The following is a 10,310-nucleotide window of genomic DNA, read 5'->3' as shown; positions in this document are numbered from 1 at the left end:
GCGTCCTTTCAAATACAAAAACCGGATCACTGCTCGACATTCAACAGGCTCCATTTCACACCTGACTCAGTTCAACCACCTGTAAAACAGAAACCACAATTAGTTCGGAGCTGTAATTTGCCACATAACCCATAAACATATAAATCATTGCACATGCAAAATTTCAGCTAGATCAGACAAATGGAAGTGGGTTAGGGGCATTACTTATTGCACGTTCCTCGTATTTTTTATTTATATTTGTGTTACAGAATAATCTAAAATAAGGGGACTAATATGTGGTCGCATATGTCGGAGAGGCTGAAAATAGTCAGGTATAAGTGAGCAGATATTCATCGCCTTTGTTTTAGATTTGAAACCGAGGATACCGATGTTTTTCTGATCTTTTACATGCAGAGACACACATTAGTGTACAAATACATATCATTTATGAATACCAGTCTATCTATCTATCTATCTATCTATCTATCTATCTATCTATCTATCTATCTATCTCAGTATATTCATTAGATCTATGTGCCATTTTATACGCATGCATGCATAAGACACCCAAAGAATAATAATTAAGCTAACGTGCAAGCACTTTTACCAGAAGTAAAGTTTTTGTGTCACATATGTGCACGTTAATGTAAAACTGGAGCTACGTCGAAAGTCTACGTACGTTCGCACAACCACACAACAACTAATTGAAGAGATTGCAAACTCTTGTCAAGAAGAAGCAATTATCATTAATCCGTTTGTAGATATCTACATCATAGTTGGTTCGTTCGATGTTGGTTCATTTTCTGCCAAAACGTATTCTGTAGTTGATATTAAACTCATAGACGAGGCCCTGACAGGTGCTACAACCCCTCGGGATTAGAATAAGATTGGATGTACGTTGTGACCTTGCAGGCCGGTAATAATCAAGACAAACATATTGGTATAATTACAAAAAAGTGTATTAACAAAAGTATGTTACCCAAGTATACATCATGATTCTGAAGCCATAACTGCCACTGATCGCTGCTCACTTCTCGCAACGTTTTCGATATAACTGTATTTACTGTTTAGATAAATCCATTTACTTACTCTACACCAGTGCTTGTAAATAAGGGATGACTCCATACTCACCATAGCTCCCAAATAATGTTTTGTTGAGGGATGCTGTTTTGTGCATATTTCTTGGACGGTTAGAAAGAGAGATAGCCTAAGTTGTATCCTTTCCACCATCGTTTCTTTTCACATAGTCGATAGACAACATCTTTCAGGTGAAGTACGCTGTGCACATTTCTTCCTCGCTAGATGGTCTCACACGTATAATTATCGATAATTGTTCGCTGACAAACACAAATAGTGTTTCCTGGAATCTGAATACAAAAAGTCTCCGTTAGTTTTCTCTGAAACCTGTGTAACAATACACACCAACAGGATTTCAATACTTTATGTGCCCTTCCAGAGGCAGTCTGAATGGTGCTTTATCTTCTTGTTTTTTTTCCATCCTCTCAGACACGTCATGACCATTTTTCATGATACCATGGATGTTGATATCATTGTGTGCGTGTGTGTTTTTTTTGAGGGAGGTTGTCTGATTATGTGATTTTATTGTCTACTCCGCTAGTTTCGGTTCCCTTGGTTTCCTGTAATGTTCTTTATATGTTTCTAATTGAGGTTTATGAAGTGTTATTTCATTTAACTATGTCAGTTTATCTATAATTGGTCCACGTTTTCTGATTATGTAAATTGGTTTCCGCATTCAAATGTTTTTTATGTGATATTTAATATTGTGGATCAAGTAAGTTTGAAGGATTCCTGAAAATAAGCAAAATGAAATTGATTATTTCGCTTGTTGACTTTTGACACCCGCAGCATCTGTAAAGAAGCTTATGATAAATCTGAGTTGTTTTTTTTATGTCACAAGATCGATTTTCGATATAGAGAAAGACTGATTTCTTCCGGGGTCCTTAAAACCTACTTGATCCAATATTGCGGCTCTTTTCATCAACATCTGCTTTGTATGGTAGCTATCCCTTTTTTCATTTCAATTTCTGCTAGTCTTTTTTTCCAGATGTCCCGAAAATGATATTCGTACTCCTACTATTACTTACATAACAGCGGTCTTCTTCATATTTCGTATTCTCTCCAGTTGTTTGACAAGCTACATAGATTTGCGGATTTTTTTTTTGTTTTTGAGACAAAGGATTCGAGTACGAAATCACCTATAATCAACTACAATACGAAATATTACTTGTTTGTTGGATATAGGGAGTGACATTTTTATAATTGACGAAACTAACTGGAAAAAGATAGAAAAACCTGAATTATGAAATACAGGGAAAATATCATGCTGAATTTCAAAGGAGAATTCGATGCTAAAGTAACACTCGACAGCAAAACGCATAAAATGAAGATCGATGTCATTTCAGGAAAAAATGCAAATTTGGTCGGCATTGAATTAATAATTTAATTTAATTTATGGAAGAAGCCGTTAAACGCGACTTCTAGGAGATTAAATGCTTTTGGTATGGGAAAGTAAAAAAAAAAACAAAAAAAAAACAGACTGAAAAATTGTTAAGGATTTAAAAAGCGAATTTAATAAAGTTTTTGCTGACAAAATTGGTTGTTGTACGAAGACTGAAGTGAGATTCGAACTCAAAAATAACGTAAAACCAGTATTTATGCCAAAATAAAAAGTTTCATTTTCATCGTTAGAAACGATGGACAAAGAATTACGGAAATTAGAAGAAAATGGAGTAGTTAGTAAAGTAGACTACTTTGAATTGGTATCACCTACAATTTATGAAAAAAAAAAACAAAAAAAAAACAAAAAAAAAACGAAAAAAAATCCTTTGTCACCAATCTGATAAATCCCTGGGGGTAATATAAGATAAGAGTCTGCGCAGATTACTCAACCGAACTTAATAAATGTCTAAGAGATCACTCATACCCACTTTCCACACCGGAAGAGATATTTTCAAAGTTGAATGGAGGCAAAGTCTTTTCGAAAATCAGTTTGTCAGAAGCGTATCTACAAGTCAAAGTAAAAGAATGTATTAAGTATTTAACCATCAACACACATACAGTATTACATAGATTAAAACGGTTGCCTTTCGGTTTAAAAGTAGCACCGAACCTGTTTCAACAAATTATGGATACGATGCTGTCTGGTCTGAAACACGCAATGACATACTTAGACGACGTATTAATAAAGAGTAAAAATTTCGACGAACATGCAAGTACCGTTCAAGAAGTTTTTAAAAGAATTAAGAAATACGGATTTAAGGTTGGACTTGAAAAGTGCAAATTGTTGTATTGTGGGGGAGGGTCATGTTTTAGTAATATGACGGGAGATTCATATTGAAGAGAGACGGCGTGAACATATATATAACAATGATGAAGGGAGAAACATCTATACAGTTCTGTGGATTCTTATAACATATATTAACGAGGAGAGAGGGCGATAGATGCACAGTTCTTATATTTCTTATAACACATATAGAGAGGAGGAGAGATACATATTCTTGGAAGGGTTACGCAATGTTCATAATAAGATGTTTAACACATTGTCTTTTGAGCGTTGAAAGATGACACGATAATAGTTTTACAAAAACACAATTGATGATTCTTTATTCATTGGACCGTCGAATGCTCATGACGTCAGGAATTCAAAATTGGGATCTACATAGTTTAATGTTCTTCCCTTCGCTTCCAGAGGACTCTGCCCCCAACTCAACCCAACTCAACTGCTCTCAAACTCCTTAACTCCCGACCTTGCAACCCTTCTCATCTGACTAACTTTAGCTCCTATATTGAATCCACGTTTTGCTATGACGTCAGAAGTGTGTTTCCCAACGTAACAATTCACGTGGCTATGCACACGTTTGTCCATGAAAAGAAATATGGTTCTTTATTCATTGGACCGGTCGAATGATGATGGCATCAGGAATTCACTTGTATCTACATGGTTTTATCTTCTACCATTCGCTTCCAAAGGGTCAGCTGACCACTGATTGCCAACTGACTGACTTTCAACTCTCTCTGTGGCTGACTAGCAGTCTGGCTCTCTGACTGAGCTCCTATATTGAGAATCCCCTTTTTCTATGACATCAGAAGTGTGTTTTTCAAACGTGACTAATTCATGTGGCTATGCATGTTTGTCCTAAACACGCTTCTGCAAGCAAAGAATCCTCTCCTAACCTATTTTTTTTTTATAGCGTCAGCGTCAGACAAGGCCAAACTATTTGCAAAGAACTTTGCAGCTAATTCTACCCTATGCGACGAAGGCCATCAACTCCCCATATTTCCTCCTATAACACAGAACAAGCTAGGTAATATACAAATATCCGTGCATGAGGTCGCCAAGCTAATAAAAAACCTAGATTCCAGTAAAGCAACTGGCCCTGATGGCATCCCAATTATAGTGTTAAAAAAGCTTCAACCAGAACTTGCTCCCATACTTACGAAACTATTTAAGCGCTACCTTAAGGAGAAGTGCTTTCCGACCCCCTGGAAGACCTCATTAGTTTGCCCTGTATTTAAGAATTCAGGTGATAAGTCATCTCCCTCTCAATACAGACCAATAAGTCTTCTCTGTGTTATGAGTAAGTTACTGGAATCAATATTAAATAGAGAAATAGTCAACCACCTCAGCAGAAACAACCTTCTTAGTGACATACAATATGGTTTCCGCTCTGCAAGATCTACCGCAGATGTGCTGACGGTTATATCCCACAGGATTAGTGAATCTCTTGACAAAGGCTTCCTTTCTAGGGCAATTGCTCTTGACATATCAAAGGCCTTTGACAAAGTATGGCATAAGGGTCTACTTCACAAGATTTCCAGCTACGGTATAATTGGAAATGTTTTCTCAATCATTAAATCATTTCTCTCCGATAGGCTCATAAGAGTAGTGGTAGATGGACAAAAATCGGAGGCCTGCAATATAAATGCTGGAGTCCCTCAGGGGTCAATCCTCGGCCCAACTCTCTTCCTGATCTACATCAATGACCTCCCTAAACACATACTTAAATCATTCGTTGACATCTATGCTGATGATACGACCATCTACGGCAACACATCAAAGGCTGTAAATGACGAAGTTCTCTCGGATTCTCTCTCCTCTGATCTCGAGCGCGTGGTTCAGTGGGGGAAGATGTGGCTAGTCACCTTTAATGCATCTAAAACCAAACTCCTATCCTTACATCATCAACGCTCTGATCCCCAGCTGGCATCAATTGTGATGGATGGCTCTCGTCTGGGTGAGGCCCCGTGTTTTGACAAGCTTCTGGGTTTGACCTTTACTCCTGATCTGAAATGGAACACGTACATCAAGTCTGTTGCCAAGGTCGCAGGAAAGATGGTGGGATTCTTCTACCGCTCCAGAAGATATCTCACTACTGATTCAATTCTCTATCTATATAAAAGCCAAGTACGGCCAAGGATGGAATACTGTTGCCATATCTGGGCAGGAGCTGCCAAAAACAGCCTATCATGCCTTGACAGAGTACAAAATAGACTTCGTGGTTTAGTGGGGGATGCCCTTTTCTCTACCCTGCAACCCCTCTCCCACAGAAGAGACGTTGCGAGCCTATCCTTGTTTTATCGTTATTTTCATGGCAGGTGCTCGTCTGAACTCCAATCCCTGGTCCCCCCTCGCCAAACTTTCACGAAAATCACCCGTCTAGCTGAATCCACTGTGAAAAATTTCCCCCACTCTATATCTGTGCCTAAATCAAAACGCGGATTTCATGAGCAAAGCTTCTTTCTTAGAACTGCACGCCTGTGGAACTCTGTTCCGTCTGCCTGCTTCCCTCCGGACTACAACTTGGATGTCTTCAAGTCTAATGTTAACAAATTCCTAATGAACCGCCCCCCTAATTAAACACTTCATAAAATCTCCTCACTAACGTGATGTACTTGCAATAACCCTTATCCCTGAGTGGCTTCCGGGCCTTGATAAGTGGTGATCACTGTGTAAAAAAAAAAAAAAAAAAAAAAAAATACATTTTATTTATGCCATTTTATTTTTAACCTAACCTATTTTTTCACAACATATTTTAAATTTATATGGTTCATTCTTTTTAGTTGACATTTTTTAATATTCAGTTTTATAAAATAATGAACAATCAATTCTTTTTACGATATAAACAATATCTAACTATTTCTAATATAATTTAACAATAGACCTTTTTAATATTCCGATTTCTAACATTCTATATCTTAACCTTGCTTACAAGGTTCGAGTCTCGGCTTATCCTAATCTCATTTTCATTTATCTAATATTCCTCTTATTTATATGGAAAAGGGGACAGCCCTTTTCCTGTACAAAATTTTGTATGAACAAAATAGAATATTTGGATCAGATATAATCGACCATGAAGGAAGAAGACCGAACTCAAAAAGAAAAGAAGTCATAATAAAATATGTCTATTCCGGATAACATAACTAAACTACAATTCTTTCTTGGTTTAGTAAACTACTACAATTTATATATTTCTAATATGCACGAATTGCACGAATTGAGAGCGTCATTGAATAAGATGTTGAGTAAAAATAAGAAGTGGTGCTAGACGAGAGAATAAGATAATGCATTTAATAAAATAAATTATTATCGGATTTAGCTTTAGCATATTACGATCCAAAAAAGAAATTAATTGTTTCTGCAGACACAAGCGATTATGGCATAAGGGCCGTGTTCCTACACAATTTTAAAGACGGAGTAACACAACCTATAAATCATGCTTCAAGAGTTTTACTACTTGCAGAGAGAGAGAGAGAGAGAGAGAGAGAGAGAGAGAGAGAGAGAGAGAGAGAGAGAGAGAGAGAGAGAGAGAGAAACTACAGTCATTTTGAGAAGGAGAAACTCACAATAACGTATGCTGTGAAAAAATTTCATAGATTTATTCATTAAAGAACATTCATTCTACAAACCGATCGTAAACCATTTTTGTCGATTTTTTGGATTAAAAAAATCTTCCTACCCATTCCGCAAATAAGTTACTAAGATTGAATGCGATTTTATTAAATTAGAACTTAAAAATACAATATATGCTATCCAAGAAAATCGCGCACGCGGATGGTCTTTCGAGACTAATCCCTGACAACGCTGAATAGTTGGAAGAAGCTGATTGCAGCGTTGAAAAAAAGAACAAGAATTAACGGAAATATTAATTAACACCGTCAGCGAATTACCAGTTACACGGGAATAAGTTAAAAAAAGCAGCTAAAGCAGACGAGTACATAACCAACATGATTAAACAAATAAAAAGGAACGAAAAGAATAAAAAACTTCAAGTATCGCCATTTTCAATTTGTGACGAGAGATTGCTGTAATTGCAAAGAGTAGTTATACCAAGTGTTCTACGAAATAAAGTTCTAAAAGAATTTAATATGGGTCATTCGGGTGTATCCAGAAAGAAATCATGAATGAGAAGATGTATAGGTGTCAATTAGCATTTGCCAAAAATGGATCAGGACATCAAAAATTCGATAAGACATTGTACAGGGTGGAACGATAATATTGTCGCCCTACAGAAACCAACAATACAGCTTTATTAAAAAAAAAAAATGATTGAAAAAAATCAATTCAGGTAACTTGATTATGTAGTAGAGCTGATATCTATTTAATGTAGCCGCCTTCGGCCTCAATCACCTCGATGTGGGTCCGGAACTGGGGGCATGCCTTTTCCGAAAGCGCTGGCAAGAGCTTGGCGAATATTCAGCGGATGGCGGCGATCAGGCTTGCTTTGGTGTTGTGAGAGGTCATGTTGGTGATGTTATCAACGTATGACCAAACGAAGTAGTCCAGCGGGTTCAGGTAGGGGATAAAGGGAGCCAGTAAGAAAAGGGTTTGAAGTGGTAGCACTCCTTCTAAAGCCAAGCCTACGTCTCTTTGCACGTAGGCAGGCGCCAAGTCCTGTTGCCACAACCAGAGTCTGCCAATCAGGGGATCACTGCACCCTTTACCATATCCAGGTACACTTTGAAATTTACTTTCAAGCCGACTCGGATATATGAGGTGGCATGATGTGGCCCCCACTTGAAACCACACTAAAGACCACAACAGTTTCTGGAAACTTTGTTTTCATCACCCTGGGCACGTCCCTGTTATTCGTGGCAATCCAGCGATGGTTCTGGCTGCTGTGTACCTGGTCCTGGCAGATGTTCTTTTCCTCTGAAAAGAACCAAATCATGTCTGGCTTCTTGGGCTGCTTCAGTTTGTTGAGCAACCTGACAGATTCGATTAATCTGAGGTTCTTTGTTTTCTCGGTCAAGATCTGGCTTATTTGGCGCCTCTAGAACCTACATTTCTGATTCACACATGCATTCACAGTGCGTGTGAGACACCTAAATCTCTGGCAATCTGCCGAAGAAGCCGCTGGGGTGTTTATCGATGATTGTCTGGACCTTTTCGATGAACTCCTTGGCCTGCAAAGGGTCGTCCGATGCGTTTAGCTGTTCCCTTAAGCATTGAACCGTCCGGATTTGCATTTTGAGGGTACTAGCAATGGCCCTGTTGTCATAACTTGGACCAGTAGAGAATACGAGTTGTACAGTGGCACATCTCCAATCTCGCTCATTGAACATTGTGTCACTTTCAGGCATAGTAGAAGGCTTCTATCGCTCTTGGGATTTGTGCTCAACTGGCCAACTAGTAGATGGTCTGCAACAAAAAAGAAAACCGATTATCATCTAACGAGAATGAAATTATGTCGTCTTTTCTAAGGCGACAATTTTATTGTTCCACACTGTATAGGTGTCAATTAGCAGCCAAATCACCACCAGTGAGAACTTAGTTCTAGCCAAAAACAATTATCCTTTGGTCACGCATTCATATGGACTACGCAGGATCATTAAATGAGTATTATAATTTTGTGATCATAGATAGCTATTCTAAATGACCAGAAATTGTCAAATATAAATACTTAACAGCTGCAAATGCGATAAGAGCGCTAAACGAAGTGTTAAGCCGACTGGGAGTACGGAATACCATAGTAAATGACAATTGTACAATGTTCACCGGAAGTAAATAGAAACTTTATTGTGATTCGTTAGCGATTGAACACATAAAACACCGACGTATCATCCATGATCTAACGGACATGCAGATAGGTTTACTGATACATTTAAAAGAGCATTAAAAAAAGTCAACTGGTTCGACACCAAAGCGAAAAATATTAAAACTTTTCTGATGGTTCATAGAATAACGCCAAATATAAAGGAAAATTTAATTTATGCAGATTGCATATATATTATTATAGAATCAATCCTTTATTCATTATTATATATTACATGAAATAATTTGCCCGGTGGATTAATTCGCAAAATAAATAAAAAAATAATAATAAAAAATAATGATAACGATGCTCATCAAATTCTGTCAGTTTTCGTTTACAATATCACGTCAGTTGATATTTAAGATTGATGAATGCTCTGGAAAAATCACTTCTGATTAATGTTTTGTTTTAAAATATGCAAACGAAGAAAATATTTTGGGCGATTTTAAATGGTACTCTTCTTTTATCATAAATTGAACTCATTAATAAGAAAAATTTAAAAAAATGGTGAGGTACATCCGGGCTTGAACAGGAGATCATTCGATATGTAGTGTATGCTCTACCCCAGAGCTATATCCCCAGATATGACAATAAATCTGTTTTTTTTTAAGAAGAAATGATTTGCTGAGATTATTTCCCTTGGCCGGTGTAATGTAAAATATTCCCCTGTAAAAATCTCTCTTTTTCTATCTATAAGAGATAAAGACTATTTTAAAGATCGAATTTTTTCGATTTTCGAAACTGATTTGTTGAGATTTTATTATTTCCCCTTACCGGTGTAACGTAAAATATTTCCCTGTAAAAATTTTTCTTTATTGTCTACAAGATAAAGAGACTATTTTAAAAAACTTAGTTTTCGATTTTCGACACTTATCGAAGGAATTTCTGTACAAAACATATCTAAGAACACTGTCAGACATATAAATTACCTTTGCATGAAATTTGCAAAAGATAGGCTCAGCCGTTTCGGAAACTATGAAGAAGGAATTAACACACACAGTAAATTTTATATAATAGTAGAGATAGAGATAAGGTATAACATCTAATGAGTTTAACGAGGTTAATTAAGAGTGCTCAATACCAATATAGAGCAAGATATACTTTTATTCATCATACTCATGAATGTGTAGCGATACATAAATATTTATGTAAATTATATATATATATATATATATATATATATATATATATAAATTTATACGCACACAAATAAAAACACATATATACACGTATAATGATGGCGTCGCTGTAGTTTCCTAATGTTAATTCACTGTAACG

The sequence above is a fragment of the Euprymna scolopes genome, chromosome 5, assembly GCF_053919585.1.
Source record: "Euprymna scolopes isolate OS-2025 chromosome 5, ASM5391958v1, whole genome shotgun sequence".
In the NCBI taxonomy this organism is placed as follows: domain Eukaryota; kingdom Metazoa; phylum Mollusca; class Cephalopoda; order Sepiida; family Sepiolidae; genus Euprymna; species Euprymna scolopes.
Note: the sequence above shows the minus strand (reverse complement) of the source record.